This window comes from Hyla sarda, chromosome 8 (genome assembly GCF_029499605.1).
Source record: "Hyla sarda isolate aHylSar1 chromosome 8, aHylSar1.hap1, whole genome shotgun sequence".
Taxonomy (NCBI): Eukaryota; Metazoa; Chordata; class Amphibia; order Anura; family Hylidae; genus Hyla; species Hyla sarda.
This window is the reverse complement of record NC_079196.1, coordinates 114,807,053-114,830,131: the sequence shown is the minus strand read 5'-3', so window position 1 is coordinate 114,830,131 and position 23,079 is coordinate 114,807,053. Positions and strand designations below refer to the sequence as shown.

General features: G+C 43.3%; 13 pseudogenes; all 13 read right to left on the bottom strand.

Annotated features, from left to right (window-relative positions):
- Nucleotides 1-1,053: 1,053 nt before the first annotated feature.
- Nucleotides 1,054-1,317, bottom strand: LOC130287643 (U2 spliceosomal RNA; annotated as a pseudogene).
- Nucleotides 1,318-2,787: 1,470 nt separating this feature from the next.
- On the bottom strand, nucleotides 2,788-3,054 carry LOC130288456 (U2 spliceosomal RNA; annotated as a pseudogene).
- A 1,472-nt stretch (nucleotides 3,055-4,526) lies between these two features.
- Nucleotides 4,527-4,795, bottom strand: LOC130288632 (U2 spliceosomal RNA; annotated as a pseudogene).
- A 1,440-nt stretch (nucleotides 4,796-6,235) lies between these two features.
- LOC130289090 (U2 spliceosomal RNA) lies at nucleotides 6,236-6,501 on the bottom strand (annotated as a pseudogene).
- Nucleotides 6,502-7,966: 1,465 nt separating this feature from the next.
- Nucleotides 7,967-8,231, bottom strand: LOC130286164 (U2 spliceosomal RNA; annotated as a pseudogene).
- A 1,460-nt stretch (nucleotides 8,232-9,691) lies between these two features.
- On the bottom strand, nucleotides 9,692-9,955 carry LOC130286653 (U2 spliceosomal RNA; annotated as a pseudogene).
- A 1,480-nt stretch (nucleotides 9,956-11,435) lies between these two features.
- Nucleotides 11,436-11,702, bottom strand: LOC130288721 (U2 spliceosomal RNA; annotated as a pseudogene).
- A 1,527-nt stretch (nucleotides 11,703-13,229) lies between these two features.
- On the bottom strand, nucleotides 13,230-13,494 carry LOC130288175 (U2 spliceosomal RNA; annotated as a pseudogene).
- Nucleotides 13,495-14,962: 1,468 nt separating this feature from the next.
- On the bottom strand, nucleotides 14,963-15,226 carry LOC130286504 (U2 spliceosomal RNA; annotated as a pseudogene).
- Nucleotides 15,227-16,679: 1,453 nt separating this feature from the next.
- On the bottom strand, nucleotides 16,680-16,945 carry LOC130288315 (U2 spliceosomal RNA; annotated as a pseudogene).
- Nucleotides 16,946-18,404: 1,459 nt separating this feature from the next.
- Nucleotides 18,405-18,670, bottom strand: LOC130288236 (U2 spliceosomal RNA; annotated as a pseudogene).
- Nucleotides 18,671-20,137: 1,467 nt separating this feature from the next.
- Nucleotides 20,138-20,401, bottom strand: LOC130286652 (U2 spliceosomal RNA; annotated as a pseudogene).
- A 1,462-nt stretch (nucleotides 20,402-21,863) lies between these two features.
- On the bottom strand, nucleotides 21,864-22,127 carry LOC130289313 (U2 spliceosomal RNA; annotated as a pseudogene).
- Nucleotides 22,128-23,079: the final 952 nt, after the last annotated feature.

The window sequence follows — 23,079 nt, the reverse complement described above, 5'->3', positions numbered from 1 at the left end:
GAAAATTAACAGTATAAACCTGCATCATTTTGGACTCTGGTATTTGCTGAATCCGGGTGACCTGACAATCGATGGTGGTGCCGCTGGTGATTCTGGCCTTCTTGGAATCTGTTGGGCCTATGTGTTAGCTCACACATCACTTGGGTATCCATGGTAACTACCACAACATGGTCATCTGCAGTTTACATCTAGCCCGTGGCATTGAATGGCATTTTAAAAGTGCTAAGGGTCCTGGTGCAATAATCCTCCCATGAGGATCAGCCTCAACGGCTTTGTAGATTGCACTCATGTCAGCAACTCCATATACATTTTTTTTTCTTCATGCTTCTTTCTTCATCCTTTTTTCTTTCTGTCATTCAGACTTTCATTCATTCGATCTCTCTCACTCACTTGCTTTAACTCGTTTGTTCTCACTCACTCACTCACTCACTCAATCACTCACTCACTCATTCACTCTCACTCACTCTCACTCTCTCACTCACTCGCTCACTAAGTCAGTCTCTCTCTCTCTCTCTCTTTTTCTTTTTATATATATTTTTTTCCGTCTTCTTCTTCTTCTTCAGACCCTGTCATAGCACTAATGCCTTTCCAATACCACCAGCAGATGGAGACACTCCATTGCAACATTGGTTGTGAGCAGCAGTTTCTAAAAACAAATGCCTCATGGCGGATTTCCCATCCATCAATGGATGGTAAATTTTGTTTTTATCATTCACTGACCACAGAAACCAATGCATGGTCAAGCAACAGCAATGACACACCCTTGTGTATAGGCATGAGACCCTCACGTCATTTAACAGGATTCAGCACCACCCACAAGACAGCTACCTGTCATGTCATGTCAAACCTGCACAGGTGTGCTAGATTATTATTATTTAGTTTTATTTTATTTTTTTACACCAATCAGTGTGCAAACATGGTCATTAAAACGCTAAATGAATAGACGTTCATAAACCAGTCAGTGCAACTCATCATTTTGGTCTCCAATTCTCAAACTCAAATTCTCACCCACGGAGGATTAAATGAGAATCTTTCTTGTTTAACACTGGAATGGGGTGGTGCACTGTTCACTACCCGAAGATACTGCCACATCGGGTCAATGCATAGGGCGACAGAAGCAAGCTTCCAAATCAGCTCCCTTTCTCAAAAATCCATTTAATTTATGGTCCCCAGATAGGGAACGTATGTATCAGTATGTGCTCACAAGTCACCCAAGTGCAAGTATTCACACAAAAAAAAACATGCCTCAGGATGCGATCTGTCGCAAGATCCTTTCTTTTTTTACACTTGATCTAAGCCAAAAGGCCTAGAGGGGATAACCGGGAAAGGAGTGGACCCAACCATGTCCCCTTCATGAGCACTCACATTACTCATAGGAATGGAAGGAAGGCTGGCAGCCAACCAGCCTCCCATACACTTTCTGGGTGGGTGGCAGTCAGCCACCCATACATACATACAGCACAGGCTAAACCCACATCATCACTTAAAAAAAGGACAGGCGACCATTGCACTCTGATGGAGCATTTAGCAATGCAATCCATAGCCTGGCTTTTGCCTGAACCCCCATCACTCCTCCTCTTGCATATAAGACAATATTTCAGATCTGCATATGAAAACAACACGCCTACCTTTGTTGCACATAGCTGCCTGCCTGTCTCTAGTTACCCCACTGGCTGTAGCTGCGTCCCTTCCGACATGGAATAACACCAACTGTAACGATAAACTGAAAATTAACAGTATAAACCTGCATCATTTTGGACTCTGGTATTTGCTGAATCCGGGTGACCTGACAATCGATGGTGGTGCCGCTGGTGATTCTGGCCTTCTTGGAATCTGTTGGGCCTATGTGTTAGCTCACACATCACTTGGGTATCCATGGTAACTACCACAACATGGTCATCTGCAGTTTACATCTAGCCCGTGGCATTGAATGGCATTTTAAAAGTGCTAAGGGTCCTGGTGCAATAATCCTCCCATGAGGATCAGCCTCAACGGCTTTGTAGATTGCACTCATGTCAGCAACTCCATATACATTTTTTTTTCTTCATGCTTCTTTCTTCATCCTTTTTTCTTTCTGTCATTCAGACTTTCATTCATTCGATCTCTCTCACTCACTTGCTTTAACTCGTTTGTTCTCACTCACTCACTCACTCACTCAATCACTCACTCACTCATTCACTCTCACTCACTCTCACTCTCTCACTCACTCGCTCACTAAGTCAGTCTCTCTCTCTCTCTCTCTTTTTCTTTTTATATATATTTTTTTCCGTCTTCTTCTTCTTCTTCTTCTTCTTCAGACCCTGTCATAGCACTAATGCCTTTCCAATACCACCAGCAGATGGAGACACTCCATTGCAACATTGGTTGTGAGCAGCAGTTTCTAAAAACAAATGCCTCATGGCGGATTTCCCATCCATCAATGGATGGTAAATTTTGTTTTTATCATTCACTGACCACAGAAACCAATGCATGGTCAAGCAACAGCAATGACACACCCTTGTGTATAGGCATGAGACCCTCACGTCATTTAACAGGATTCAGCACCACCCACAAGACAGCTACCTGTCATGTCATGTCAAACCTGCACAGGTGTGCTAGATTATTATTATTTAGTTTTATTTTATTTTTTTACACCAATCAGTGTGCAAACATGGTCATTAAAAAGCTAAATGAATAGACGTTCATAAACCAGTCAGTGCAACTCATCATTTTGGTCTCCAATTCTCAAACTCAAATTCTCACCCACGGAGGATCAAATGAGAATCTTTCTTGTTTAACACTGGAATGGGGTGGTGCACTGTTCACTACCCGAAGATACTGCCACATCGGGTCAATGCATAGGGCGACAGAAGCAAGCTTCCAAATCAGCTCCCTTTCTCAAAAATCCATTTAATTTATGGTCCCCAGATAGGGAACGTATGTATCAGTATGTGCTCACAAGTCACCCAAGTGCAAGTATTCACACAAAAAAAAAAAACATGCCTCAGGATGCGATCTGTCGCAAGATCCTTTCTTTTTTTACACTTGATCTAAGCCAAAAGGCCTAGAGGGGATAACCGGGAAAGGGGTGGACCCAACCATGTCCCCTTCATGAGCACTCACATTACTCATAGGAATGGAAGGAAGGCTGGCAGCCAACCAGCCTCCCATACACTCTCTGGGTGGGTGGCAGTCAGCCACCCATACATACATACAGCACAGGCTAAACCCACATCATCACTTAAAAAAAGGACAGGCGACCATTGCACTCTGATGGAGCATTTAGCAATGCAATCCATAGCCTGGCTTTTGCCTGAACCCCCATCACTCCTCCTCTTGCATATAAGACAATATTTCAGATCTGCATATGAAAACAACACGCCTACCTTTGTTGCACATAGCTGCCTGCCTGTCTCTAGTTACCCCACTGGCTGTAGCTGCGTCCCTTCCGACATGGAATAACACCAACTGTAACGATAAACTGAAAATTAACAGTATAAACCTGCATCATTTTGGACTCTGGTATTTGCTGAATCCGGGTGACCTGACAATCGATGGTGGTGCCGCTGGTGATTCTGGCCTTCTTGGAATCTGTTGGGCCTATGTGTTAGCTCACACATCACTTGGGTATCCATGGTAACTACCACAACATGGTCATCTGCAGTTTACATCTAGCCCGTGGCATTGAATGGCATTTTAAAAGTGCTAAGGGTCCTGGTGCAATAATCCTCCCATGAGGATCAGCCTCAATGGCTTTGTAGATTGCACTCATGTCAGCAACTCCATATACATTTTTTTTTCTTCATGCTTCTTTCTTCATCCTTTTTTCTTTCTGTCATTCAGACTTTCATTCATTCGATCTCTCTCACTCACTTGCTTTAACTCATTTGTTCTCACTCACTCACTCACTCAATCAATCAATCACTCACTCACTCATTCATTCTCACTCACTCTCACTCTCTCACTCACTCGCTCACTAAGTCAGTCTCTCTGTCTCTCTCTTTTTCTTTTTATATATATTTTTTTCCGTCTTCTTCTTCTTCTTCTTCTTCTTCAGACCCTGTCATAGCACTAATGCCTTTCCAATACCACCAGCAGATGGAGACACTCCATTGCAACATTGGTTGTGAGCAGCAGTTTCTAAAAACAAATGCCTCATGGCGGATTTCCCATCCATCAATGGATGGTAAATTTTGTTTTTATCATTCACTGACCACAGAAACCAATGCATGGTCAAGCAACAGCAATGACACACCCTTGTGTATAGGCATGAGACCCTCACGTCATTTAACAGGATTCAGCACCACCCACAAGACAGCTACCTGTCATGTCATGTCAAACCTGCACAGGTGTGCTAGATTATTATTATTTAGTTTTATTTTATTTTTTTACACCAATCAGTGTGCAAACATGGTCATTAAAACGCTAAATGAATAGACGTTCATAAACCAGTCAGTGCAACTCATCATTTTGGTCTCCAATTCTCAAACTCAAATTCTCACCCACGGAGGATTAAATGAGAATCTTTCTTGTTTAACACTGGAATGGGGTGGTGCACTGTTCACTACCCGAAGATACTGCCACATCGGGTCAATGCATAGGGCGACAGAAGCAAGCTTCCAAATCAGCTCCCTTTCTCAAAAATCCATTTAATTTATGGTCCCCAGATAGGGAACGTATGTATCAGTATGTGCTCACAAGTCACCCAAGTGCAAGTATTCACACAAAAAAAAAAAAAACATGCCTCAGGATGCGATCTGTCGCAAGATCCTTTCTTTTTTTACACTTGATCTAAGCCAAAAGGCCTAGAGGGGATAACCGGGAAAGGGGTGGACCCAACCATGTCCCCTTCATGAGCACTCACATTACTCATAGGAATGGAAGGAAGGCTGGCAGCCAACCAGCCTCCCATACACTCTCTGGGTGGGTGGCAGTCAGCCACCCATACATACATACAGCACAGGCTAAACCCACATCATCACTTAAAAAAAGGACAGGCGACCATTGCACTCTGATGGAGCATTTAGCAATGCAATCCATAGCCTGGCTTTTGCCTGAACCCCCATCACTCCTCCTCTTGCATACAAGACAATATTTCAGATCTGCATATGAAAACAACACGCCTACCTTTGTTGCACATAGCTGCCTGCCTGTCTCTAGTTACCCCACTGGCTGTAGCTGGGTCCCTTCCGACATGGAATAACACCAACTGTAACGATAAACTGAAAATTAACAGTATAAACCTGCATCATTTTGGACTCTGGTATTTGCTGAATCCGGGTGACCTGACAATCGATGGTGGTGCCGCTGGTGATTCTGGCCTTCTTGGAATCTGTTGGGCCTATGTGTTAGCTCACACATCACTTGGGTATCCATGGTAACTACCACAACATGGTCATCTGCAGTTTACATCTAGCCCGTGGCATTGAATGGCATTTTAAAAGTGCTAAGGGTCCTGGTGCAATAATCCTCCCATGAGGATCAGCCTCAACGGCTTTGTAGATTGCACTCATGTCAGCAACTCCATATACATTTTTTTTTCTTCATGCTTCTTTCTTCATTCTTTTTTCTTTCTGTCATTCAGACTTTCATTCATTCGATCTCTCTCACTCACTTGCTTTAACTCGTTTGTTCTCACTCACTCACTCACTCACTCAATCACTCACTCACTCATTCACTCTCACTCACTCTCACTCTCTCACTCACTCGCTCACTAAGTCAGTCTCTCTCTCTCTCTCTTTTTCTTTTTATATATATTTTTTTCCGTCTTCTTCTTCTTCTTCAGACCCTGTCATAGCACTAATGCCTTTCCAATACCACCAGCAGATGGAGACACTCCATTGCAACATTGGTTGTGAGCAGCAGTTTCTAAAAACAAATGCCTCATGGCGGATGGTAAATTTTGTTTTTATCATTCACTGACCACAGAAACAAATGCATGGTCAAGCAACAGCAATGACACACCCTTGTGTATAGGCATGAGACCCTCACGTCATTTAACAGGATTCAGCACCACCCACAAGACAGCTACCTGTCATGTCATGTCAAACCTGCACAGGTGTGCTAGATTATTATTATTTAGTTTTATTTTATTTTTTTACACCAATCAGTGTGCAAACATGGTCATTAAAACGCTAAATGAATAGACGTTCATAAACCAGTCAGTGCAACTCATCATTTTGGTCTCCAATTCTCAAACTCAAATTCTCACCCACGGAGGATTAAATGAGAATCTTTCTTGTTTAACACTGGAATGGGGTGGTGCACTGTTCACTACCCGAAGATACTGCCACATCGGGTCAATGCATAGGGCGACAGAAGCAAGCTTCCAAATCAGCTCCCTTTCTCAAAAATCCATTTAATTTATGGTCCCCAGATAGGGAACGTATGTATCAGTATGTGCTCACAAGTCACCCAAGTGCAAGTATTCACACAAAAAAAAAAACGTGCCTCAGGATGCGATCTGTCGCAAGATCCTTTCTTTTTTTACACTTGATCTAAGCCAAAAGGCATAGAGGGGATAACCGGGAAAGGGGTGGACCCAACCATGTCCCCTTCATGAGCACTCACATTACTCATAGGAATGGAAGGAAGGCTGGCAGCCAACCAGCCTCCCATACACTTTCTGGGTGGGTGGCAGTCAGCCACCCATACATACATACAGCACAGGCTAAACCCACATCATCACTTAAAAAAAGGACAGGCGACCATTGCACTCTGATGGAGCATTTAGCAATGCAATCCATAGCCTGGCTTTTGCCTGAACCCCCATCACTCCTCCTCTTGCATATAAGACAATATTTCAGATCTGCATATGAAAACAACACGCCTACCTTTGTTGCACATAGCTGCCTGCCTGTCTCTAGTTACCCCACTGGCTGTAGCTGCGTCCCTTCCGACATGGAATAACACCAACTGTAACGATAAACTGAAAATTAACAGTATAAACCTGCATCATTTTGGACTCTGGTATTTGCTGAATCCGGGTGACCTGACAATCGATGGTGGTGCCGCTGGTGATTCTGGCCTTCTTGGAATCTGTTGGGCCTATGTGTTAGCTCACACATCACTTGGGTATCCATGGTAACTACCACAACATGGTCATCTGCAGTTTACATCTAGTCCGTGGCATTGAATGGCATTTTAAAAGTGCTAAGGGTCCTGGTGCAATAATCCTCCCATGAGGATCAGCCTCAACGGCTTTGTAGATTGCACTCATGTCAGCAACTCCATATACATTTTTTTTTCTTCATGCTTCTTTCTTCATCCTTTTTTCTTTCTGTCATTCAGACTTTCATTCATTCGATCTCTCTCACTCACTTGCTTTAACTCATTTGTTCTCACTCACTCACTCACTCAATCACTCACTCACTCATTCACTCTCACTCACTCTCACTCTCTCACTCAGTCGCTCACTAAGTCAGTCTCTCTCTCTCTCTCTCTCTTTTTCTTTTTATATATATTTTTTTCCGTCTTCTTCTTCTTCTTCTTCTTCAGACCCTGTCATAGCACTAATGCCTTTCCAATACCACCAGCAGATGGAGACACTCCATTGCAACATTGGTTGTGAGCAACAGTTTCTAAAAACAAATGCCTCATGGCGGATTTCCCATCCATCAATGGATGGTAAATTTTGTTTTTATCATTCACTGACCACAGAAACCAATGCATGGTCAAGCAACAGCAATGACACACCCTTGTGTATAGGCATGAGACCCTCACGTCATTTAACAGGATTCAGCACCACCCACAAGACAGCTACCTGTCATGTCATGTCAAACCTGCACAGGTGTGCTAGATTATTATTATTTAGTTTTATTTTATTTTTTTACACCAATCAGTGTGCAAACATGGTCATTAAAACGCTAAATGAATAGACGTTCATAAACCAGTCAGTGCAACTCATCATTTTGGTCTCCAATTCTCAAACTCAAATTCTCACCCACGGAGGATTAAATGAGAATCTTTCTTGTTTAACACTGAAATGGGGTGGTGCACTGTTCACTACCCGAAGATACTGCCACATCGGGTCAATGCATAGGGCGACAGAAGCAAGCTTCCAAATCAGCTCCCTTTCTCAAAAATCCATTTAATTTATGGTCCCCAGATAGGGAACGTATGTATCAGTATGTGCTCACAAGTCACCCAAGTGCAAGTATTCACACAAAAAAAAAATGTGCCTCAGGATGCGATCTGTCGCAAGATCCTTTCATTTTTTACACTTGATCTAAGCCAAAAGGCCTAGAGGGGATAACCGGGAAAGGGGTGGACCCAACCATGTCCCCTTCATGAGCACTCACATTACTCATAGGAATGGAAGAAAGGCTGGCAGCCAACCAGCCTCCCATACACTCTCTGGGTGGGTGGCAGTCAGCCACCCATACATATATACAGCAAAGGCTAAACCCACATCATCACTTAAAAAAAGGACAGGCGACCATTGCACTCTGATGGAGCATTTAGCAATGCAATCCATAGCCTGGCTTTTGCCTGAACCCCCATCACTCCTCCTCTTGCATATAAGACAATATTTCAGATCTGCATATGAAAACAACACGCCTACCTTTGTTGCACATAGCTGCCTGCCTGTCTCTAGTTACCCCACTGGCTGTAGCTGCGTCCCTTCCGACATGGAATAACACCAACTGTAACGATAAACTGAAAATTAACAGTATAAACCTGCATCATTTTGGACTCTGGTATTTGCTGAATCCGGGTGACCTGACAATCGATAGTGGTGCCGCTGGTGATTCTGGCCTTCTTGGAATCTGTTGGGCCTATGTGTTAGCTCACACATCACTTGGGTATCCATGGTAACTACCACAACATGGTCATCTGCAGTTTACATCTAGCCCGTGGCATTGAATGGCATTTTAAAAGTGCTAAGGGTCCTGGTGCAATAATCCTCCCATGAGGATCAGCCTCAACGGCTTTGTAGATTGCACTCATGTCAGCAACTCCATATACATTTTTTTTTCTTCATGCTTCTTTCTTCATCCTTTTTTCTTTCTGTCATTCAGACTTTCATTCATTCGATCTCTCTCACTCACTTGCTTTAACTCATTTGTTCTCACTCACTCACTCAATCACTCACTCACTCATTCACTCTCACTCACTCTCACTCTCTCACTCACTCGCTCACTAAGTCAGTCTCTCTCTCTCTCTCTTTTTCTTTTTATATATATTTTTTTCCGTCTTCTTCTTCTTCTTATTCTTCTTCAGACCCTGTCATAGCACTAATGCCTTTCCAATACCACCAGCAGATGGAGACACTCCATTGCAACATTGGTTGTGAGCAGCAGTTTCTAAAAACAAATGCCTCATGGCGGATTTCCCATCCATCAATGGATGGTAAATTTTGTTTTTATCATTCACTGACCACAGAAACCAATGCATGGTCAAGCAACAGCAATGACACACCCTTGTGTATAGGCATGAGACCCTCATGTCATTTAACAGGATTCAGCACCACCCACAAGACAGCTACCTGTCATGTCATGTCAAACCTGCACAGGTGTGCTAGATTATTATTATTTAGTTTTATTTTATTTTTTTACACCAATCAGTGTGCAAACATGGTCATTAAAACGCTAAATGAATAGACGTTCATAAACCAGTCAGTGCAACTCATCATTTTGGTCTCCAATTCTCAAACTCAAATTCTCACCCACGGAGGATTAAATGAGAATCTTTCTTGTTTAACACTGGAATGGGGTGGTGCACTGTTCACTACCCGAAGATACTGCCACATCGGGTCAATGCATAGGGCGACAGAAGCAAGCTTCCAAATCAGCTCCCTTTCTCAAAAATCCATTTAATTTATGGTCCCCAGATAGGGAACGTATGTATCAGTATGTGCTCACAAGTCACCCAAGTGCAAGTATTCACACAAAAAAAAACGTGCCTCAGGATGCGATCTGTCGCAAGATCCTTTCTTTTTTTACACTTGATCTAAGCCAAAAGGCCTAGAGGGGATAACCGGGAAAGGGGTGGACCCAACCATGTCCCCTTCATGAGCACTCACATTACTCATAGGAATGGAAGGAAGGCTGGCAGCCAACCAGCCTCCCATACACTCTCTGGGTGGGTGGCAGTCAGCCACCCATACATACATACAGCACAGGCTAAACCCACATCATCACTTAAAAAAAGGACAGGCGACCATTGCACTCTGATGGAGCATTTAGCAATGCAATCCATAGCCTGGCTTTTGCCTGAACCCCCATCACTCCTCCTCTTGCATATAAGACAATATTTCAGATCTGCATATGAAAACAACACGCCTACCTTTGTTGCACATAGCTGCCTGCCTGTCTCTAGTTACCCCACTGGCTGTAGCTGCGTCCCTTCCGACATGGAATAACACCAACTGTAACGATAAACTGAAAATTAACAGTATAAACCTGCATCATTTTGGACTCTGGTATTTGCTGAATCCGGGTGACCTGACAATCGATGGTGGTGCCGCTGGTGATTCTGGCCTTCTTGGAATCTGTTGGGCCTATGTGTTAGCTCACACATCACTTGGGTATCCATGGTAACTACCACAACATGGTCATCTGCAGTTTACATCTAGCCCGTGGCATTGAATGGCATTTTAAAAGTGCTAAGGGTCCTGGTGCAATAATCCTCCCATGAGGATCAGCCTCAACGGCTTTGTAGATTGCACTCATGTCTGCAACTCCATATACATTTTTTTTTCTTCATGCTTCTTTCTTCATCCTTTTTTCTTTCTGTCATTCAGACTTTCATTCATTCGATCTCTCTCACTCACTTGCTTTAACTCATTTGTTCTCACTCACTCACTCACTCAATCACTCACTCACTCATTCACTCTCACTCACTCTCACTCTCTCACTCACTCGCTCACTAAGTCAGTCTCTCTCTCTCTCTCTCTCTTTTTCTTTTTATATATATTTTTTTCCGTCTTCTTCTTCTTCTTCTTCTTCTTCTTCTTCTTCTTCAGACCCTGTCATAGCACTAATGCCTTTCCAATACCACAAGCAGATGGAGACACTCCATTGCAACATTGGTTGTGAGCAGCAGTTTCTAAAAACAAATGCCTCATGGCGGATTTCCCATCCATCAATGGATGGTAAATTTTGTTTTTATCATTCACTGACCACAGAAACCAATGCATGGTCAAGCAACAGCAATGACACACCCTTGTGTATAGGCATGAGACCCTCATGTCATTTAACAGGATTCAGCACCACCCACAAGACAGCTACCTGTCATGTCATGTCAAACCTGCACAGGTGTGCTAGATTATTATTATTTAGTTTTATTTTATTTTTTTACACCAATCAGTGTGCAAACATGGTCATTAAAACGCTATATGAATAGACGTTCATAAACCAGTCAGTGCAACTCATCATTTTGGTCTCCAATTCTCAAACTCAAATTCTCACCCACGGAGGATTAAATGAGAATCTTTCTTGTTTAACACTGGAATGGGGTGGTGCACTGTTCACTACCCGAAGATACTGCCACATCGGGTCAATGCATAGGGCGACAGAAGCAAGCTTCCAAATCAGCTCCCTTTCTCAAAAATCCATTTAATTTATGGTCCCCAGTTAGGGAACGTATGTATCAGTATGTGCTCACAAGTCACCCAAGTGCAAGTATTCACACAAAAAAAAAAAACGTGCCTCGGGATGCGATCTGTCGCAAGATCCTTTCTTTTTTTACACTTGATCTAAGCCAAAAGGCCTAGAGGGGATAACCAGGAAAGGGGTGGACCCAACCATGTCCCCTTCATGAGCACTCACATTACTCATAGGAATGGAAGGAAGGCTGGCAGCCAACCAGCCTCCCATACACTCTCTGGGTGGGTGGCAGTCAGCCACCCATACATACATACAGCACAGGCTAAACCCACATCATCACTTAAAAAAAGGACAGGCGACCATTGCACTCTGATGGAGCATTTAGCAATGCAATCCATAGCCTGGCTTTTGCCTGAACCCCCATCACTCCTCCTCTTGCATATAAGACAATATTTCAGATCTGCATATGAAAACAACACGCCTACCTTTGTTGCACATAGCTGCCTGCCTGTCTCTAGTTACCCCACTGGCTGTAGCTGCGTCCCTTCCGACATGGAATAACACCAACTGTAACGATAAACTGAAAATTAACAGTATAAACCTGCATCATTTTGGACTCTGGTATTTGCTGAATCCGGGTGACCTGACAATCGATGGTGGTGCCGCTGGTGATTCTGGCCTTCTTGGAATCTGTTGGGCCTATGTGTTAGCTCACACATCACTTGGGTATCCATGGTAACTACCACAACATGGTCATCTGCAGTTTACATCTAGCCCGTGGCATTGAATGGCATTTTAAAAGTGCTAAGGGTCCTGGTGCAATAATCCTCCCATGAGGATCAGCCTCAACGGCTTTGTAGATTGCACTCATGTCAGCAACTCCATATACATTTTTTTTTCTTCATGCTTCTTTCTTCATCCTTTTTTCTTTCTGTCATTCAGATTTTCATTCATTCGATCTCTCTCACTCACTTGCTTTAACTCATTTGTTCTCACTCACTCACTCACTCACTCAATCACTCACTCACTCATTCACTCTCACTCACTCTCACTCTCTCACTCAGTCGCTCACTAATTCAGTCTCTCTCTCTCTCTCTCTCTCTCTTTTTCTTTTTATATATATTTTTTTCCGTCTTCTTTTTCTTCTTCTTCTTCTTCTTCTTCTTCTTCTTCTTCTTCTTCTTCTTCTTCTTCTTCTTCTTCTTCTTCAGACCCTGTCATAGCACTAATGCCTTTCCAATACCACCAGCAGATGGAGACACTCCATTGCAACATTGGTTGTGAGCAACAGTTTCTAAAAACAAATGCCTCATGGCGGATTTCCCATCCATCAATGGATGGTAAATTTTGTTTTTATCATTCACTGACCACAGAAACCAATGCATGGTCAAGCAACAGCAATGACACACCCTTGTGTATAGGCATGAGACCCTCACGTCATTTAACAGGATTCAGCACCACCCACAAGACAGCTACCTGTCATGTCATGTCAAACCTGCACAGGTGTGCTAGATTATTATTATTTAGTTTTATTTTATTTTTTTACACCAATCAGTGTGCAAACATGGTCATTAAAACGCTAAATGAATAGACGTTCATAAACCAGTCAGTGCAACTCATCATTTTGGTCTCCAATTCTCAAACTCAAATTCTCACCCACGGAGGATTAAATGAGAATCTTTCTTGTTTAACACTGGAATGGGGTGGTGCACTGTTCACTACCCGAAGATACTGCCACATCGGGTCAATGCATAGGGCGACAGAAGCAAGCTTCCAAATCAGCTCCCTTTCTCAAAAATCCATTTAATTTATGGTCCCCAGATAGGGAACGTATGTATCAGTATGTGCTCACAAGTCACCCAAGTGCAAGTATTCACACAAAAAAAAAATGTGCCTCAGGATGCGATCTGTCGCAAGATCCTTTCTTTTTTTACACTTGATCTAAGCCAAAAGGCCTAGAGGGGATAACCGGGAAAGGGGTGGACCCAACCATGTCCCCTTCATGAGCACTCACATTACTCATAGGAATGGAAGGAAGGCTGGCAGCCAACCAGCCTCCCATACACTTTCTGGGTGGGTGGCAGTCAGCCACCCATACATACATACAGCACAGGCTAAACCCACATCATCACTTAAAAAAAGGACAGGCGACCATTGCACTCTGATGGAGCATTTAGCAATGCAATCCATAGCCTGGCTTTTGCCTGAACCCCCATCACTCCTCCTCTTGCATATAAGACAATATTTCAGATCTGCATATGAAAACAACACGCCTACCTTTGTTGCACATAGCTGCCTGCCTGTCTCTAGTTACCCCACTGGCTGTAGCTGCGTCCCTTCCGACATGGAATAACACCAACTGTAACGATAAACTGAAAATTAACAGTATAAACCTGCATCATTTTGGACTCTGGTATTTGCTGAATCCGGGTGACCTGACAATCGATGGTGGTGCCGCTGGTGATTCTGGCCTTCTTGGAATCTGTTGGGCCTATGTGTTAGCTCACACATCACTTGGGTATCCATGGTAACTACCACAACATGGTCATCTGCAGTTTACATCTAGCCCGTGGCATTGAATGGCATTTTAAAAGTGCTAAGGGTCCTGGTGCAATAATCCTCCCATGAGGATCAGCCTCAACGGCTTTGTAGATTGCACTCATGTCAGCAACTCCATATACATTTTTTTTTCTTCATGCTTCTTTCTTCATCCTTTTTTCTTTCTGTCATTCAGACTTTCATTCATTCGATCTCTCTCACTCACTTGCTTTAACTCATTTGTTCTCACTCACTCACTCACTCAATCACTCACTCACTCATTCACTCTCACTCACTCTCACTCTCTCACTCAGTCGCTCACTAAGTCAGTCTCTCTCTCTCTCTCTCTCTTTTTCTTTTTATATATATTTTTTTCCGTCTTCTTCTTCTTCTTCTTCTTCTTCAGACCCTGTCATAGCACTAATGCCTTTCCAATACCACCAGCAGATGGAGACACTCCATTGCAACATTGGTTGTGAGCAACAGTTTCTAAAAACAAATGCCTCATGGCGGATTTCCCATCCATCAATGGATGGTAAATTTTGTTTTTATCATTCACTGACCACAGAAACCAATGCATGGTCAAGCAACAGCAATGACACACCCTTGTGTATAGGCATGAGACCCTCACGTCATTTAACAGGATTCAGCACCACCCACAAGACAGCTACCTGTCATGTCATGTCAAACCTGCACAGGTGTGCTAGATTATTATTATTTAGTTTTATTTTATTTTTTTACACCAATCAGTGTGCAAACATGGTCATTAAAACGCTAAATGAATAGACGTTCATAAACCAGTCAGTGCAACTCATCATTTTGGTCTCCAATTCTCAAACTCAAATTCTCACCCACGGAGGATTAAATGAGAATCTTTCTTGTTTAACACTGGAATGGGGTGGTGCACTGTTCACTACCCGAAGATACTGCCACATCGGGTCAATGCATAGGGCTACAGAAGCAAGCTTCCAAATCAGCTCCCTTTCTCAAAAATCCATTTAATGTATGGTCCCCAGATAGGGAACGTATGTATCAGTATGTGCTCACAAGTCACCCAAGTGCAAGTATTCACACACAAAAAAATGTGCCTCAGGATGCGATCTGTCGCAAGATCCTTTCTTTTTTTACACTTGATCTAAGCCAAAAGGCCTAGAGGGGATAACCGGGAAAGGGGTGGACCCAACCATGTCCCCTTCATGAGCACTCACATTACTCATAGGAATGGAAGGAAGGCTGGCAGCCAACCAGCCTCCCATACACTCTCTGGGTGGGTGGCAGTCAGCCACCCATACATACATACAGCACAGGCTAAACCCACATCATCACTTAAAAAAAGGACAGGCGACCATTGCACTCTGATGGAGCATTTAGCAATGCAATCCATAGCCTGGCTTTTGCCTGAACCCCCATCACTCCTCCTCTTGCATATAAGACAATATTTCAGATCTGCATATGAAAACAACACGCCTACCTTTGTTGCACATAGCTGCCTGCCTGTCTCTAGTTACCCCACTGGCTGTAGCTGCGTCCCTTCCGACATGGAATAACACCAACTGTAACGATAAACTGAAAATTAACAGTATAAACCTGCATCATTTTGGACTCTGGTATTTGCTGAATCCGGGTGACCTGACAATCGATGGTGGTGCCGCTGGTGATTCTGGCCTTCTTGGAATCTGTTGGGCCTTTGTGTTAGCTCACACATCACTTGGGTATCCATGGTAACTACCACAACATGGTCATCTGCAGTTTACATCCAGCCCGTGGCATTGAATGGCATTTTAAAAGTGCTAAGGGTCCTGATGCAATAATCCTCCCATGAGGATCAGCCTCAACGGCTTTGTAGATTGCACTCATGTCAGCAACTCCATATACATTTTTTTTTCTTCATGCTTCTTTCTTCATCCTTTTTTCTTTCTGTCATTCAGACTTTCATTCATTCGATCTCTCTCACTCACTTGCTTTAACTCATTTGTTCTCACTCACTCACTCACTCATTCACTCTCACTCACTCTCACTCTCTCACTCACTCGCTCACTAAGTCAGTCTCTCTCTCTCTCTCTCTTTTTCTTTTTATATATATATTTTTCCGTCTTCTTCTTCTTCTTCTTCTTCTTCTTCAGACCCTGTCATAGCACTAATGCCTTTCCAATACCACCAGCAGATGGAGACACTCCATTGCAACATTGGTTGTGAGCAGTAGTTTCTAAAAACAAATGCCTCATGGCGGATTTCCCATCCATCAATGGATGGTAAATTTTGTTTTTATCATTCACTGACCACAGAAACCAATGCATGGTCAAGCAACAGCAATGACACACCCTTGTGTATAGGCATGAGACCCTCACGTCATTTAACAGGATTCAGCACCACCCACAAGACAGCTACCTGTCATGTCATGTCAAACCTGCACAGGTGTGCTAGATTATTATTATTTAGTTTTATTTTATTTTTTTACACCAATCAGTGTGCAAACATGGTCATTAAAACGCTAAATGAATAGACGTTCATAAACCAGTCAGTGCAACTCATCATTTTGGTCTCCAATTCTCAAACTCAAATTCTCACCCACGGAGGATTAAATGAGAATCTTTCTTGTTTAACACTGGAATGGGGTGGTGCACTGTTCACTACCCGAAGATACTGCCACATCGGGTCAATGCATAGGGCGACAGAAGCAAGCTTCCAAATCAGCTCCCTTTCTCAAAAATCCATTTAATTTATGGTCCCCAGATAGGGAACGTATGTATCAGTATGTGCTCACAAGTCACCCAAGTGCAAGTATTCACACAAAAAAAAAAACGTGCCTCAGGATGCGATCTGTCGCAAGATCCTTTCTTTTTTTACACTTGATCTAAGCCAAAAGGCCTAGAGGGGATAACCGGGAAAGGGGTGGACCCAACCATGTCCCCTTCATGAGCACTCACATTACTCATAGGAATGGAAGGAAGGCTGGCAGCCAACCAGCCTCCCATACACTCTCTGGGTGGGTGGCAGTCAGCCACCCATACATACATACAGCACAGGCTAAACCCACATCATCACTTAAAAAAAGGACAGGCGACCATTGCACTCTGATGGAGCATTTAGCAATGCAATCCATAGCCTGGCTTTTGCCTGAACCCCCATCACTCCTCCTCTTGCATATAAGACAATATTTCAGATCTGCATATGAAAACAACACGCCTACCTTTGTTGCACATAGCTGCCTGCCTGTCTCTAGTTACCCCACTGGCTGTAGCTGCGTCCCTTCCGACATGGAATAACACCAACTGTAACGATAAACTGAAAATTAACAGTATAAACCTGCATCATTTTGGACTCTGGTATTTGCTGAATCCGGGTGACCTGACAATCGATGGTGGTGCCGCTGGTGATTCTGGCCTTCTTGGAATCTGTTGGGCCTTTGTGTTAGCTCACACATCACTTGGGTATCCATGGTAACTACCACAACATGGTCATCTGCAGTTTACATCTAGCCCGTGGCATTGAATGGCATTTTAAAAGTGCTAAGGGTCCTGGTGCAATAATCCTCCCATGAGGATCAGCCTCAACGGCTTTGTAGATTGCACTCATGTCAGCAACTCCATATACATTTTTTTTCTTCATGCTTCTTTCTTCATCCTTTTTTCTTTCTGTCATTCAGACTTTCATTCATTCGATCTCTCTCACTCACTTGCTTTAACTCATTTGTTCTCACTCACTCACTCACTCAATCACTCACTCACTCATTCACTCTCACTCACTCTCACTCTCTCACTCACTCGCTCACTAAGTCAGTCTCTCTCTCTCTTTTTCTATTTATATATATATTTTTCCGTCTTCTTCTTCTTCTTCTTCTTCTTCAGACCCTGTCATAGCACTAATGCCTTTCCAATACCACCAGCAGATGGAGACACTCCATTGCAACATTGGTTGTGAGCAGTAGTTTCTAAAAACAAATGCCTCATGGCGGATTTCCCATCCATCAATGGATGGTAAATTTTGTTTTTATCATTCACTGACCACAGAAACCAATGCATGGTCAAGCAACAGCAATGACACACCCTTGTGTATAGGCATGAGACCCTCATGTCATTTAACAGGATTCAGCACCACCCACAAGACAGCTACCTGTCATGTCATGTCAAACCTGCACAGGTGTGCTAGATTATTATTATTTAGTTTTATTTTATTTTTTTACACCAATCAGTGTGCAAACATGGTCATTAAAACGCTAAATGAATAGACGTTCATAAACCAGTCAGTGCAACTCATCATTTTGGTCTCCAATTCTCAAACTCAAATTCTCACCCACGGAGGATTAAATGAGAATCTTTCTTGTTTAACAGTGGAATGGGGTGGTGCACTGTTCACTACCCGAAGATACTGCCACATCGGGTCAATGCATAGGGCGACAGAAGCAAGCTTCCAAATCAGCTCCCTTTCTCAAAAATCCATTTAATTTATGGTCCCCAGATAGGGAACGTATGTATCAATATGTGCTCACAAGTCACCCAAGTGCAAGTATTCATACAAAAAAAAAAACGTGCCTCAGGATGCGATCTGTCGCAAGATCCTTTCTTTTTTTACACTTGATCTAAGCCAAAAGGCCTAGAGGGGATAACCGGGAAAGGGGTGGACCCAACCATGTCCCCTTCATGAGCACTCACATTACTCATAGGAATGGAAGGAAGGCTGGCAGCCAACCAGCCTCCCATACACTCTCTGGGTGGGTGGCAGTCAGCCACCCATACATACATACAGCACAGGCTAAACCCACATCATCACTTAAAAAAAGGACAGGCGACCATTGCACTCTGATGGAGCATTTAGCAATGCAATCCATAGCCTGGCTTTTGCCTGAACCCCCATCACTCCTCCTCTTGCATATAAGACAATATTTCAGATCTGCATATGAAAACAACACGCCTACCTTTGTTGCACATAGCTGCCTGCCTGTCTCTAGTTACCCCACTGGCTGTAGCTGCGTCCCTTCCGACATGGAATAACACCAACTGTAACGATAAACTGAAAATTAACAGTATAAACCTGCATCATTTTGGACTCTGGTATTTGCTGAATCCGGGTGACCTGACAATCGATGGTGGTGCCGCTGGTGATTCTGGCCTTCTTGGAATCTGTTGGGCCTATGTGTTAGCTCACACATCACTTGGGTATCCATGGTAACTACCACAACATGGTCATCTGCAGTTTACATCTAGCCCGTGGCATTGAATGGCATTTTAAAAGTGCTAAGGGTCCTGGTGCAATAATCCTCCCATGAGGATCAGCCTCAACGGCTTTGTAGATTGCACTCATGTCAGCAACTCCATATACATTTTTTTTTCTTCATGCTTCTTTCTTCATCCTTTTTTCTTTCTGTCATTCAGACTTTCATTCATTCGATCTCTCTCACTCACTTGCTTTAACTCATTTGTTCTCACTCACTCACTCACTCACTCAATCACTCACTCACTCATTCACTCTCACTCACTCTCACTCTCTCACTCACTCGCTCACTAAGTCAGTCTCTCTCTCTCTCTCTCTTTTTCTTTTTATATATATTTTTTTCCGTCTTCTTCTTCTTCTTCTTCTTCAGACCCTGTCATAGCACTAATGCCTTTCCAATACCACCAGCAGATGGAGACACTCCATTGCAACATTGGTTGTGAGCAGCAGTTTCTAAAAACAAATGCCTCATGGCGGATTTCCCATCCATCAATGGATGGTAAATTTTGTTTTTATCATTCACTGACCACAGAAACCAATGCATGGTCAAGCAACAGCAATGACACACCCTTGTGTATAGGCATGAGACCCTCATGTCATTTAACAGGATTCAGCACCACCCACAAGACAGCTACCTGTCATGTCATGTCAAACCTGCACAGGTGTGCTAGATTATTATTATTTAGTTTTATTTTATTTTTTTACACCAATCAGTGTGCAAACATGGTCATTAAAACGCTAAATGAATAGACGTTCATAAACCAGTCAGTGCAACTCATCATTTTGGTCTCCAATTCTCAAACTCAAATTCTCACCCACGGAGGATTAAATGAGAATCTTTCTTGTTTAACACTGGAATGGGGTGGTGCACTGTTCACTACCCGAAGATACTGCCACATCGGGTCAATGCATAGGGCGACAGAAGCAAGCTTCCAAATCAGCTCCCTTTCTCAAAAATCCATTTAATTTATGGTCCCCAGATAGGGAACGTATGTATCAGTATGTGCTCACAAGTCACCCAAGTGCAAGTATTCACACAAAAAAAAACGTGCCTCAGGATGCGATCTGTCGCAAGATCCTTTCTTTTTTTACACTTGATCTAAGCCAAAAGGCCTAGAGGGGATAACCGGGAAAGGGGTGGACCCAACCATGTCCCCTTCATGAGCACTCACATTACTCATAGGAATGGAAGGAAGGCTGGCAGCCAACCAGCCTCCCATACACTTTCTGGGTGGGTGGCAGTCAGCCACCCATACATACATACAGCACAGGCTAAACCCACATCATCACTTAAAAAAAGGACAGGCGACCATTGCACTCTGATGGAGCATTTAGCAATGCAATCCATAGCCTGGCTTTTGCCTGAACCCCCATCACTCCTCCTCTTGCATATAAGACAATATTTCAGATCTGCATATGAAAACAACACGCCTACCTTTGTTGCACATAGCTGCCTGCCTGTCTCTAGTTACCCCACTGGCTGTAGCTGCGTCCCTTCCGACATGGAATAACACCAACTGTAACGATAAACTGAAAATTAACAGTATAAACCTGCATCATTTTGGACTCTGGTATTTGCTGAATCCGGGTGACCTGACAATCGATGGTGGTGCCGCTGGTGATTCTGGCCTTCTTGGAATCTGTTGGGCCTATGTGTTAGCTCACACATCACTTGGGTATCCATGGTAACTACCACAACATGGTCATCTGCAGTTTACATCTAGCCCGTGGCATTGAATGGCATTTTAAAAGTGCTAAGGGTCCTGGTGCAATAATCCTCCCATGAGGATCAGCCTCAACGGCTTTGTAGATTGCACTCATGTCAGCAACTCCATATACATTTTTTTTTCTTCATGCTTCTTTCTTCATCCTTTTTTCTTTCTGTCATTCAGACTTTCATTCATTCGATCTCTCTCACTCACTTGCTTTAACTCATTTGTTCTCACTCACTCACTCACTCACTCAATCACTCACTCACTCATTCACTCTCACTCACTCTCACTCTCTCACTCACTCGCTCACTAAGTCAGTCTCTCTCTCTCTCTCTTTTTCTTTTTATATATATTTTTTTCCGTCTTCTTCTTCTTCTTCTTCAGACCCTGTCATAGCACTAATGCCTTTCCAATACCACCAGCAGATGGAGACACTCCATTGCAACATTGGTTGTGAGCAGCAGTTTCTAAAAACAAATGCCTCATGGCGGATTTCCCATCCATCAATGGATGGTAAATTTTGTTTTTATCATTCACTGACCACAGAAACCAATGCATGGTCAAGCAACAGCAATGACACACCCTTGTGTATAGGCATGAGACCCTCATGTCATTTAACAGGATTCAGCACCACCCACAAGACAGCTACCTGTCATGTCATGTCAAACCTGCACAGGTGTGCTAGATTATTATTATTTAGTTTCATTTTATTTTTTTACACCAATCAGTGTGCAAACATGGTCATTAAAACGCTAAATGAATAGACGTTCATAAACCAGTCAGTGCAACTCATCATTTTGGTCTCCAATTCTCAAACTCAAATTCTCACCCACGGAGGATTAAATGAGAATCTTTCTTGTTTAACACTGGAATGGGGTGGTGCACTGTTCACTACCCGAAGATACTGCCACATCGGGTCAATGCATAGGGCGACAGAAGCAAGCTTCCAAATCAGCTCCCTTTCTCAAAAATCCATTTAATTTATGGTCCCCAGATAGGGAATGTATGTATCAGTATGTGCTCACAAGTCACCCAAGTGCAAGTATTCACACAAAAAAAAACGTGCCTCAGGATGCGATCTGTCGCAAGATCCTTTCTTTTTTTACACTTGATCTAAGCCAAAAGGCCTAGAGGGGATAACCGGGAAAGGGGTGGACCCAACCATGTCCCCTTCATGAGCACTCACATTACTCATAGGAATGGAAGGAAGGCTGGCAGCCAACCAGCCTCCCATACACTTTCTGGGTGGGTGGCAGTCAGCCACCCATACATACATACAGCACAGGCTAAACCCACATCATCACTTAAAAAAAGGACAGGCGACCATTGCACTCTGATGGAGCATTTAGCAATGCAATCCATAGCCTGGCTTTTGCCTGAACCCCCATCACTCCTCCTCTTGCATATAAGACAATATTTCAGATCTGCATATGAAAACAACACGCCTACCTTTGTTGCACATAGCTGCCTGCCTGTCTCTAGTTACCCCACTGGCTGTAGCTGCGTCCCTTCCGACATGGAATAACACCAACTGTAACGATAAACTGAAAATTAACAGTATAAACCTGCATCATTTTGGACTCTGGTATTTGCTGAATCCGGGTGACCTGACAATCGATGGTGGTGCCGCTGGTGATTCTGGCCTTCTTGAAATCTGTTGGGCCTATGTGTTAGCTCACACATCACTTGGGTATCCATGGTAACTACCACAACATGGTCATCTGCAGTTTACATCTAGCCCGTGGCATTGAATGGCATTTTAAAAGTGCTAAGGGTCCTGGTGCAATAATCCTCCCATGAGGATCAGCCTCAACGGCTTTGTAGATTGCACTCATGTCAGCAACTCCATATACATTTTTTTTTCTTCATGCTTCTTTCTTCATCCTTTTTTCTTTCTGTCATTCAGACTTTCATTCATTCGATCTCTCTCACTCACTTGCTTTAACTCATTTGTTCTCACTCACTCACTCACTCAATCACTCACTCACTCATTCACTCTCACTCACTCTCACTCTCTCACTCACTCGCTCACTAAGTCAGTCTCTCTCTCTCTCTCTTTTTCTTTTTATATATATTTTTTTCCGTCTTCT